The following is a 13,615-nucleotide window of genomic DNA, read 5'->3' as shown; positions in this document are numbered from 1 at the left end:
GGTCTCCTCAGGTTCTGGCCAAGGAAGAGCCAGAACAGGCTCAGGGGATGGCAGACACACTTCCTCAGGCTGTACAAGCTCTGCCTCAGGGTCAGCAATCACACACTGTGGAGATGACACAGTCACCTCTACAGTCTGTTCAAGCTTCTCCTGGGGCAGTTCCTGTGCAGGCTCAGGAAGAGGCAGTGCCACCTTCTCAGGCTGCTGAAGAGCATCTTCAGCCCTCAACGTCTGCTTCACTCTGGTCCTCTTCACCTAAAAGAGATAAAAGATCATGTAAGAAACAGAGATGAAAATGGTTTACATTTATTATATAATAATAGCAAAGTCAAGACTTGAACACCTTTGAGTTCTCCTAAGCAAAGAGGAGGGGGTGGGGGTAAATATTTAGGGTTAGACACTAAACACTATCCAACTGGACTAGTGCTTCTTTACTTTTACTAGTCTGCACGCGATCTTATGAGTCTGTCTAAGAAAAAGAATGTTTTGTAACAATTAATTTTAAAATAAATATTACAATGTACTTTTTAAACTTTTTTTGAAGTAAACAAAGCATTTATGTGAAGGATTTTATTCTGCAGATTGGTTGAAATCTCGTGACTAGGAAGTACGATTGTATTCCCGATCTTGTTCTTTTTTCTCTATACGTTACATCCAAAACGTCAGGCATCTTTCTTTTATGTGTCATACTAAATCATGATTGCTTAAATGCTTAACTTCATATCAATCAGTCGTAAAATTAATTGCTGAATTGACTCGGAATTAGCTAACTACCCACCAGGAATCTAGAAATTTAAAAAGTTGTCGAGAATCAAACATCGGTAATCAACTTTTTTTTTGTTTTGAAGAAATTCTTATTGGTCCATTTGGACTAATTAGCCACAGATTTTATTAGTCCGAATGAAAATGTACTAGTCTGAGACTAACACTGATGCTGAACCCAGGTATTTGATCGACTCATCATATCAAATTACTCCAATAAATAAGAGCCTGACTTATAGCTTTTTAAAAGTTCTTTAGTAAACATGTTAGCCTACTGTGATGACATGCACTCTGATTTTGAAAGATTGTAAATATGGCCTTTAATGACTTAACTGCAATAACTAGTAAACTGAGAGTCAGAGATGGCCCCAATGTTAAAGGACTTAAGAAATATATACTTTCAGGCATATACAGACAGATGAAGTGAAATGCGGGTGACCCTTAATTTTATAAAAGTCTTCCTCTTAAAGAGAAATACTTCTGTGTGGGATTTGAAAAAAATATAGCATTGAAAACTACATATTTGAGCTATCTCATCACTACTGAAGTTTAATGGATAACCATGTAAACATTTATAACTACAGACAGACATACATAGTTACATACTCATAAACTCTGTAGGTGTCTTGTTCTTTGAGTAAAGTACTACTAAACAGAGACCCTAGAGAACTCTAAAGAACCCTAGAGAACCCTAATGATTTTTAATTATTTATTGTTTGCAAATAAAATATTTATGTTTTAAATCACAGGTACTTGTGGACCAGACCCCCCCCCCCCCCTCCGATATTCAACCCCGGGGCTTGTTGGACATTTTTTCACATAATATATTTATTACACTTATTCATCATGTGTACCATAGGAAAAAATCGTGAAAACCCCAAAATAATCCTTCCACACAAAAATACCTCATTATACATTATAAGAGAGAAAGGTATGCCACTCCAGTTTGTTTACATTGTATCCCCGCTGGTCTTTCTGGGTTAAAAAACATGTATTTATTTTATTTTAACCTAAAATGTCGGTTCACACTGTCTCTACATATATTTTTCTCTCAGTTCATGCTTTCGGATTGACTCTGCATCTCGTAAGAATCCCACAATTTCTCCTTAAACAGCATTGCAGTCAATGCGTTGAAAAATCCTTAGGTAAAAGCAACGGAAGTACACCAAGAATGTATCACTTATTACGATAACGTCCGAGAGATTTTTTGCCTGACGTAATAATCTCTCTTGGGTGTTATCATAATAGGTAATATGTTCTCTATGCACTTCCGTTGCGTTTACCTAAGGATTTTTCAACGCATTGACTGCAATGCTGTTTAAGGAGAAATTTTTAACTATTTTGTAATTATCTCCTCTTGTAAGAGGGAGTGGCCCTTCATTTAAACAAACTTGAATCCCCTTCATCCAAGGATACTCTGTGCCAAGTTTGGTTGAAATTGGCCCAGTAGTTATGGAGAAGAAGATGAAATTGTGAAAAGTCAATGACGACAACGCCAATGACGATGACAGACAACGGACAAATTTTGATCAGAAAAGCTTACTTGAGCCTTTGGCTCAGGTGAGCTAAAAAGTAATGTGAAAAAAAAAAGTAAAGTTATGTGGTAAAATTATTATTTCAATAAACATCGTATTTGAAATTCAGTTTGGATGGGGATGACATAAAATATTATATTAATCTATTTTGTTACGTTTTCAACTTTTTGAGGGAAAACATCCATAAAATAATCTTATCATTGATTTTATAGATAGAATATGATTTTTAAAGTAAAAATAAACTCTATTATGCATAAAATTTATTTGAATTGACCAAATAAACCTTGAGTTCTCTAGGGTTCTCTGTTTAGTAGGTCCGGATTTCTTGTGCAATGTTTGCCAAACTGGGATTGTGTAGACTCTAATAATTATAAAGTTCATAAATGGAATATATGGAAAATTACTGACACATCCCTAAATTATTTTCTCAAAATTATCGCCTTGTCCAGTCAAAATAAGTTGTGAAGTGATTTGTTTATAATTTACCAATTAACTAATTAATTATATCATCTATGTAATCACCCAATTAACACATCCATCCCAACCCCAGGCGTTCAATATTAGCCAGGTAAGTCCAATCTGCATGAATTTTACACTTGATTGACGTGCATACATGCGCAATCAAAACTTCGAGAGATAGAGAGTAAGAAACAATGAAATGTATGTTATGGGACCCTGGTTTTGGTTCAAGAGATAGAGAATTTTGAGAATTCGGGAGTTCGACAGATCAGGAGTAAATTTGCTTAGTTATATAAAGGAAAAAAAAAAACAGGACCGGAGGCTCACTTCTAGAGATCGAGAACTTCAAGAGATCAGAGTTTGAGCCATCGAGAGTCACCTGTATATTCCAATGTAAAACTTCAACCCCCACTTGTGGCCCTGCCCTACCCCCGGGGGGTTATAATATGAACAAACTTAAATCTAGAGTATATAATGAAGCTTTCACATAATTTTCATTTTTTCTTAGCCAGCGGTTCTTGAGAAAAAGACTTTTAAAAGACGCCACCAAATTTTCATGAAATTCTTAATTATCTCCCTTTGTAAGAGGGCATTGCACTTCCTTTGAACAAATCAAGTTTGGTTGAAATTGGCCCAGTGGTTCTGGAGAAGAAGAAAAAATTGTAAAAAGTTTATGATGACGACAACGACAGACAACAGACAAATTCTGATCAGAAAAGCTCACTTGAGTCTTTGGCTCAGATAAGCTAAAAACTGTTTGAGTAGTCAAGTCACAACAAAAGTGTTGATGGACAGATGAATGGTTGGACAAGCAAGTGTAGATGGATATAGATAGATTCATACAGGACCCTTATTAAATATCAACTATAGTGATGTAGATCAAAGCATGGTTTACATACATGCAAAAGTCAATGATCATCAAGTCGCCCGCATGGCGCAGTGGTTAGAGCTCTGCTCTAGAATCGCGGAGTAAGGAGTTGATCCTTATGTCGCGGGTTTGAATCCCACTGTGGGACGTGGAGACCGGTCCTTCGGATGAGACAGTATAAACCGAGGTCCTGTGTTGCAGTAGATGCTGGCACGAAAAAAGACCCCTCACTGCTCAATGGCCCTGAGTGCCGAGTATAGGTCAAAATTTGTAGCCCTCCACCGGCAAGTGGTGGCATCTCCATATGAGTGAAAAATTCTCGAGAGGGACTTTAAACAACAAACAAACAATGATCATCAAAGACACAATGTGTTTTCAATATATGACCAACTAAGCCATGTCACCCTGGTGGCATCAACCATAGGCACAGGCCCCATAAATTTCACATTTACTTTAGCAAAAGGCTAAGGTTCAATTTATAATTAGGCAAAAAGTGTCCTGCTAAATTCTCATAACAGAAGATAAATTTCAGAGTTTAAGGTGTTTTCAATGTATGTCCAACTTTGCTCCACCCTGAGGGTTGAGGGATGGACCCAGGGGCATGATTTTTACATTTTGACAATGGGTTTCCATCAGAAAAATTGATGTAAGCCTTTGCTAAGGTGATGCAAAAACCCAACTTTTCTGAAGAAAATAAAAATTACTAATATAATTCATTATAATAACCCCCATATTGACTCCCCTTCCAAAACAAGAGGCCCATGGGCCACATCACTCACCTGAGCACTTTGGCAACAAAAAAGCAGAAATGTCTTTATTAAATTTTAAATACAAAAAGTGGCCAGGGGAAGGGGGGGGGGGGGGTGTCATGATTTGATCAAAGTTATCTACACTACCTAAGAATGCTTCCATATTTTTATGACTTATCATGGCTTTTGTAGAATTTTCAAGATATTTCCTATACTTTTATCCTCTATTCTATTATAAAACTTTGATCATCCATTGTGGCCCATCCCTACCCTCCAGAGGTCATGATTTGAATAAGCCTGAAACACTACTTCATGAGGATGCTTCCAGATGAATATGACTTATAATCATGACTTTTTTTGTTTCAAGAAGATTTTTTTAAAGGTTTTTCCTATATATTACAATGTAAATCTTTGATTGCACATTGCGACCCTACCTACTACCAGGGGTCATGATTTGAACAAACTTGAATCTACAATACTTGAGGATGATTCCATATAAACTTGGTCAATCATGGCTGCACTGCTCTAGAGAAGAAGAATTTTAAAGGTTTTTTCCTATGTCTTCCTATGGTTTTTTCCAATTTTAATCTCTGAATTATGGCCCCTTCCCACCAATGGGGGTCATGATTTCAACAAACCTGAATCTACACTATCTGAGGATGCTTCCATATAAATATAACTAATCATGGCTTTGTTGTTCTTGAGAAGAAGATTTTTGAAGATATTTTCTATGCATTCTTTTGTAAAATATGGCTCTATTCTGATCTCAGCAAGATTTGTTGAGACTTAAAATTTTGTACTGACGTATCTTTTGAATATCGGACTAGTGTCAAACAAAGTGATTTGGGAAATCTTCCCGAACTTCGACCACTTGTTTCCATCAAAATGGGTTGAATTGAATTTTGCATGCAAGTTAAGGCTAGGAATAGGCGTTTCTATGCAAATGAGCTAATAAAAACCCATAAGAAGTATATTTATTATTCAGAGAGAGTTATTTTCTTACACATACTTAGTACCCATGATATGTTACAGCCGGTACATATTATGATGTCATATATAATGACGTCATTATTCTTACTACTGGAAGTAATAAAACACATCAACAAAACAGCTTCAGCGCAAGGGGTTACCCTATTTAATTTTACATAAAAATTGTATAATGCTAAGAAGAATATTCTATAGATTAATAAAACTGCTGCACAAATCCTATGCACTTTCTCATTTGATTGGAATTTGAGGAAACTTATACAGGACTGTACATTTTTACCCTGCTTCAACTTAAAACTTTACAAATAGTAATTAAACAACTGAGCTGCTGATATTTGTGCAGCAATACCAGCAAATGTTGGAATATTTTGCTTCTAACTATACCTTGATTCAGTTAAATAAAATAGAGCATGACCTTGTGCCAAAGCATTTTTGTTGATATCCTTTATAATCTTGTGTAGTAAAGAACAATGACGACATTTTATGACGCCATAATATGTACTGGCTATATCATGTCTTGGGTACCAAGTATGAATTGGACAATATACAGTTAAAGTATATCATTGAGGGAGTCAGCAAGATTCCAGTTCCCCAAGAGCAAGTTTATTTTGAGAACTGCAGTATATCAATGATATACTTTAACTGTTTTATTATACCGATACCAAAATTAGACTATTTACAAAACCTGTAGCTGCAATTTTATTTTATACACAGTGCAATTATAAGGTGCGCAATGGAAATATTGATTACTTAGAATGTAGATAAAATAAATAAATAAATGAAGTCTTTACATTTGAATCAATTGTCTATAAAAAACATGCATCTGCAAGCAACTTTGTTTATTTATAAACAATTTACAAACTGAGCTGCATTATGAATATTCATGATTTTATTTGAAAAATACCGCTACTTTTCATATGATTAAAATAAATTGCTAGGTGTTCTGGATAAGTGTGTATCAGTTCATCAAACTGACGCACCTTTTTGCAGGGAATCAGTCTTTTTACGGTGATTTTCAGGGAATCGGCAAAATATATTGATTTACTCTTATCATAGTGAAAAATCAGTAGAGGTATAATAAGTTTTAACTTTCTCTGTATAATGGACATAGTCCTTAGACATTCAAATTAGTTTATTTGCATAAAAATACCTATAATTATTCTTAACTCACTTGCATTCTTGTCTGCTTTCATCTTTTTACTTTGAACATCCTTTTAACTCCTAATTACTATAAAACTTTCAATTTTTACCTTTACAAGGTTTAATGCAAACAAAACTCAAGTTGTTGATTTTTCGTAGTCATGTCTTATTCGTTTAAACCTCTGATGCTGAAGAGTTCCAGTCAAGGTAATAAAATATTTCATTCTACTAATTTGGTTTAGAAACGAATGAACCATAGTACGAAATAGTTCCTTCCATATGAATATGACAAATCATTGTTTTTTTGTAGTTGAGAAGATTTTTAAAGGTTCTTCTATGTATTCCTTTGTAAAGATTTTGATCGCATATTGTGGCCTCGCGTCACACTGCCACGGGGGTCTTGATTTGAACAAACTTGATTCTACACTACCTTAGGATGCTTCCATATATGAATATGACAAATTAAAGCTTTGCTATTCTTGAGAAGAAGTTTTTCAAAGGTTTTTTCATATGTATTCCAATGTGAAGCTTTGACTGTCTGTTGTGGTCCCTCCTTATCCCGGGGGTAATGAATTGAACAAACTTGAATCTTTACTACCTCGGATGTTTCCATATAAATATGACCACTCAATGCTTAGCTGCTTTAGAGAAAAAGATTTTTAAATATTTTTCCTATATTTTGTATTCCAATGTAAAACTCTGATGGCCCATTGTGGCCCCACCCTACTCCTTGGGGTTATGATTTGAACAAACTTGTATCTTCACTACCTGATGATGGTTTCACATAAGTTTCAATTTTTTTTGGCTCAATGGTTTTTGAGAAGAAGATTATTAAAAGATGCCATCAACTTTTCACTATTTCATAATTATCTCCCCTTGGAAGGTGTGACCCTATGTTTCAACAAATCCCCTTTATCCAAGGATATTTTGTGGCAAGTTTGGTTGAAGTCAAAATGTGAAAAGTTTACAGAAAGATGGACAGACAGATGCCAGACAAATTATAAGAAAAGCTCACTTGAGCATTTGGCTCAGGTTATCTAAAAATTGGAGGGGGGGTGGGGGGGGGGGCTGGGGGGGTTAATAAATTTTTCTGTTTTATTACTTACGGGAAACTCCACCACATAGTCGTTGAACCACTGGAGGCGTCGTCTAATCCTCTGTGATCGTCGAAGTTCCATTCTAAAATAATAAAAACTGAACTAGAAAGTCTACTATTGCAAGCAATACAGCGTATGTCACCCCAAACTTGCTGTATTAGAAATGGTCTAAATGTGTACTGTTCCGATTTCTTTTTAAATAAAGAAGCTTAAACACATGGTCTAATTGCTACCGGCTCATGAATTGTGGAAGATTTGTTGTGCGGAGATAGTAGTTTTGACAGGCAGGATTGATGATTAATAAAAATTTTGATTTCCTCAAAACCCCCTTTTTTGTTTTATTTCTGATTGAGTGAACACGAAATACATCAGAACACAGATGTTTACACATGTAACTAAAATGTCACGTGAGCACGACTTTTCTTAAATCATTTGCTTCTTACCTGGCTTCATCAACAAACTTTGAAAAAATAAAATATTGCATGCACAACTAGGATTGATGATTTTTTATTTCTGTAAAGTTTCATGAAGATTTTGAAAGCCATCCACAAGAACACTCTAGTACAAAACTAAGGTGAACCAAAATATTATTTCGTCCCAGTGGCTGAAGCGATGGACCTGCTCCAATTTTTTAAAAATAATTTGATCCAGTAGAAGGAATAATGCTTTAAAGTTTCCAAAATATCACTTGAGTAGTTACTGAGAAAAACAGAAATTAAAGAATTTTCACTTTTCGTCCGTTTCCATAGCAACGGTAGGATTTAGAAAAATTTGAATGTTGACTGCACACCTAGAGTTCCTAATTATAATATCTGTAAAGTTTCATCAAGATTGACCAAACCACCTCTGAGAACATATGTGAGCATAATACATTTTATCTGTTTTGTGTCTATGGTAAGTGTGTGCGGACAATTCCAGGGTTTTTTTTTTAAATAGAAATCACTTTGACACAATGCAAGAAATCATCCATTAAAGTTTCAAAATGATTGCTTGAGCAGTTACTGATAAACTCAATGTTAAAGAATTTTCACTTTTCCTCTGTTTCCATGGCAACCATTGATAATTTGAAAATTTTAAATGGGAATCGCACAACTACAATTACGGATCATCATTTCTGTAAAGATCCATGATGAATGTTCAAGGGACCAGAGAACACTCCCGGACAAAATTCCTCACTTTTCCAATGTTTCCATGGCAACGGTAGTCATTTTGAAACTGAAAGTCTGCACTGCACAAGTACAACCAGTGATCGTCTTTTGTGGAAAGTTTCAGGAAGATTGTCCCAGCCATCTGTGAGAACGTCCCTGGACAAGGTTTTTAGGTGTACAATAGCAATATGTCGCCAGACTTTGTTCGGGGCGATAATTATGCATACAAAGCAAAGTATATATTTCTTGATTTCATATACATGTACTGCAACATCAAAACTTCAATAGTATAATGATCATGCCTGTAAGGCCATTACATAATGAAATGTAAAAATACATAACGAAATGTAAAAAATGCACAAGAGGCCCAAGGGTCTTTATGGTCACCCAAGTATAAAACAACAATTTAGAGGATCCATAGTAGTATAAAATAAACTGATAGATGAAGCTTTATTACCACAAAGCAAGAGAAATAGGATGATCAGGATCAATGAAATAATTAGTCTAGCATTCAGTAACAACTCATTAAGTAAGTTCCTTTTGCCCCCATTTATCACTATCACCATGCTGACTATTTACAAAACAATAGTTCCTCGGGACTATTTTTAACACCATATTATAATCTCTCACATCCTAACTATGCACTTTGTTAAAGATTTTCAAAGAATCAAAAAATTAACAATTTTCACTTCATTATCAATAGAACCCCCCCCCCCCCCCCCAAGAAACACCAGAACCCGACCCTGGGACCACAAGTTTTAACAATTTGGAAGAAGCACCTTTGCTTATCATAACTATGCACTTTGTTCATCTGCTCAATTCCCAGGAGCAGACAAGATTTTTTAATAGAATTTATGCATTTTTACTATATTTTTAATAGATCCCACCCTTACACCAGAACATCTGACTCAGGGGCGATGAAACTCACAATTCTGGAAGGCCCCCTTGCTCATCATAACAATACACTTAGTTTCTTTGCTTTATAACCAAGAGCAGAAAAGAATATTTTCAAAGAAATTATGCATTTTCACTGTATAGTTCAATAGAGCCCCCCCCCCTTTCACCAGAACCCCTGACCATGGGGTCAGGAATTTCACAAAAGCAGAGAAGATTTTCAAAGAATTAATGCATTTTCACTATATAAACAATAGAGCCCCCCCCCTTCCCCAAAACCCCTGACCCTGGGGGCCACGAATTTAACAATTTTGGAGGAGGCACCATTGGTATCATAACCATATTGTAACTCCTAAAACAAGAGGCCCATGGGCCACAACGCTCACTTGAGTCAATATGACCCTGCTGTTCTTTGTCAGCAGATATCTTCTTCTATATATTCATATGTAAAGCTTTTTTCTGCCTGTTCTAGGCATACCCTATCCCCAGGTGCCATGTTTTGAATGAAATTGAATCTAAACTTTCTGAGGATGCTTCTATATTCATATAACTAATCATGGTTCTGCTGTTCTTGAAAATGGAATTTTAAAGATGTCTGCCACCCTACATGATTTGAACAAACTTGAATCTACACTACCTGAGGATGCTTCCATATCAATATGACTAATTATGGCTTTGTTGTTCTTGAGAAGATTTTTAAAGATATTTCTTATATATATTCTTTTGTTAAACTTTGATCCCCGATTATGGCCCCACCTTGCTACTGGAGGAGGCCTTGAACAAACTTGAATCTACAAATTACTTTGGGATGCTTCAATATCAATATGACTTATCATGGCTTTCCTGTTCTTGAAAAGATTTTTAAAGATTTTTCCTATATATTCTTATGTAAAACTTTGATCCTCCATTGTGGCCCCACCCTACCCCCAGGGGTCTTGGTTTCAACAAACTTAAATCTACACTACCTGAGGATGATTCCATATCAATATGACTAATTGTAGCTTTGTTGTTCTTGGAAGAAGATTTTTAAAGATTTTGTTTCTATATATTCATATGTAAATCTTAGATCCCACATTGTGTCCCCACCCTACCCCTGGGGGTCATGATTTGAACAAACTTAAATCTACACTACCCGAGGATGATTCCATATCAATATGACTAATTGTGGCTTTGTTGTTCTTGAGAAGAAGATTTTTAAAGAATTTTCCTATATAATCCTATGTAAATCTTTGATCTCCCATTGTGGCCCCACCCTACCCCGGGGTCATGATTTGAACAAACTTGAATCTACACTATGTAATAAAGGTTTCCCATAAGTTTCAACTTTTCTGGCCCAATGGTTCTTGAGAAGAAGACTTTTAAAAGAAGACACCAAATTTTCACCAATTCTTAATTATCTCCCCTTGGAAGAGGGCATGGCCCTTCATTTGAATAAACTTGAACCCCCTTCACCCAAGGATGCTTTGTGGCAAGTTTGGTTGAAATTGGCCCAATGGTTCTGGAGAAGAAGTTGAAAATGTGAAAAGTTTACAGACGGACTACGGACAAAATGTGATCAGAAAAGCTCACTCGAGCTTTCAGCTCAGATGAGCTAAAAACCCTATTATTATATTTACAATCAAAATTTTACCTCTAAGAGATTTGTCCTGTCCTGCAAAACTTCATTACTTTGTTTCTGAAGCACACATTTATTTCCCACTACCGTTTTTTAATATCAGGATGCAGAATGCAAAAATAATTATTTAAAAGACTATGATGGTGAAAAGAAACTCCTAGTTGTGAAAATGTAGAATTTTTTTTTCAAATTTCCAGAAAATCAAATTAGACGAACTGTCTATGACAATGCCATAGGCCACAATGCTCATCTGAGCAATATCTGGCCCTGCTGGTCTACATCAGCAGAAGTTCTTGATAAAAATCTCCTCTTTAACTCCATATTGTGGATTCAAATCTAGTCCTAAGAGGGCTGCTATGATTTACTCAAAGTTGACAAAGTTGGACAGACAGACAGACAGACGGACGACGGACACCTTACTATCGCATAAGCTCTTCTGGTCTCTGACCAGTAGAGCTAAAAAACAATAAAAGCAACACATGTATTGGTGAGTACTAAAAGCATTATACTGTTGATAAGATGCGAGTTAGATTTTGAATTCAGTTTACATGTATCGAAAATGGACCCAAGAATGCTGCCTCCGATTGGAGGTGGCGATTACCACTTTTCACAATGGTGCTGGTTCCGACATTTTCCCGGCATATGTCAAATATCAAATCGTGAAAAACCCCTGGAAAAGATTAAATATTTTGGACTACTGTTGATCCTGCAAGGATAATTTGCCTGCACATATGAATGTAGTAGAATTTTAGCCCAACTCCAACACCAAGGTTCATACTTTATTACAAGAGGCCCATGAGCCACAATGCTCACCTGAGTAACTTTGGCCCTGCTGTTCTTCACAAGATTTTCCCCCTTGTATTATTTATTGTGGCCCCACCCTACCCCCGGGGGTCATGATTTGAACAATCCAAAATATACACTACCCTATGATGCTTCCTCATAAGTTTCAGCTTTTCTTGCCCAGTGGTTCTTGAGAAGAAGAATTTTAAAGAATTTTCCTATATATTTCAATGTAAAACTTGGATTCCCTATTGTGGCCCTGCCCTACCCTTGGGGGTCATGATTTGAACAATTTAGAATCTTCACTACCCCAGGATGCTTCCACATAAGTTTCAGCCTTTCTGGCCCAGTGGTTTCTGAGAAGAAGATTTTTAAAGATTTTTTTTCTACATATTTCAATGTAAAACTTGGATTCCCTTTTGTGGCCCGGCCCTATCTCCGGGGGTCATGATTTGAACAATTTGGAATCTACACTACCCCAGGATGCTTCCACGTGAGTTTCAGCCTTTCTGCCCCAGTGGTTCTCGAGAAGAAGATTTTTTAATGACCCAACCCTATTTTTGTCTTTTCTTGATTATCTCCCCTTGGAAGGGGGCTTGGCCCTTCATTTTAACAACTTAAACTTCTCTTTGCCCAAGGATGCTTTGTACCAAGTTTGGTTAAAATTGGCCCAGTGGTTCTTCAGAAGAAGTTGAAAATGTGAAAAGTTTACAGACGGACGGACAGACGACAGACAATGGGTGATCAGAAAAGCTCACCTGAGCTTTCAGCTCAGGTGAGCTATAAACTGAAATATGTCAATAGGACACAAATGCCCTGCCCAGGATTCATTAGTAATGAAACATGAAAAATTGTTTAAGTGCATGAAGTTTGATAAAAACATCTTGGAATAGTAAAACTGAGCTAAGTCAAAGGTCGATGGGAAGGTCAAGGTTAGGGCTAGGACGTTATTTCGAGATACCGATAACATCGATTATGTGTGAGGACGACACACAAATCGATACGTATGAAGAAATATCAAAATATCGCAAAAAAAATTCTGACATTTGTTATTCTTTGTTTACTTAACATTTTGGGTTTAATATATAAAATAAATAATATGCTAAATATAAATATAAATATGAAATACATAATAATTGACACCACTTGTGTAAAATAATTTTGTTTTACAACATATAATAGATACAACTTCTTTGAATAAATTATTCTTATTTGTGAAGAAATGTTTTGTTCATTTCAATACAAAAAAAAGAAGATTTTATTACAATTTAACATATCGTGATACATATCGTATCGTGGCTCAACTATCGTGATATGTATCGATATAGAAAAAGTTGTATCGTCCCATCCCTATTCAAGGTAATTCAAATGTGGACACAATTGATAAATTCTCACCAGATAATGTATCAGAGCACAAGTTTACATAATAATCTTCAGCAGTCTTTGAAACTGAGCTAAACACAAAGGAGATGGGCGAACATAGCATGCAGAAAGCCCATAGCTTCAGAAATATAAAAATCATGTTCAGTTTGTGAATTCAATATTAAGAGTAAAGTTCTCATTATTGAAATTTATGAA

This window comes from Saccostrea echinata, unplaced genomic scaffold (genome assembly GCF_033153115.1).
Source record: "Saccostrea echinata isolate AGI-Se365-2 ecotype Australia unplaced genomic scaffold, CSIRO_AGI_Sech_v1 ptg000054l, whole genome shotgun sequence".
NCBI classification, from domain to species: domain Eukaryota; kingdom Metazoa; phylum Mollusca; class Bivalvia; order Ostreida; family Ostreidae; genus Saccostrea; species Saccostrea echinata.
The sequence above is the reverse complement of the archived record's forward strand: the minus strand, read 5'-3'. Positions refer to the sequence as shown.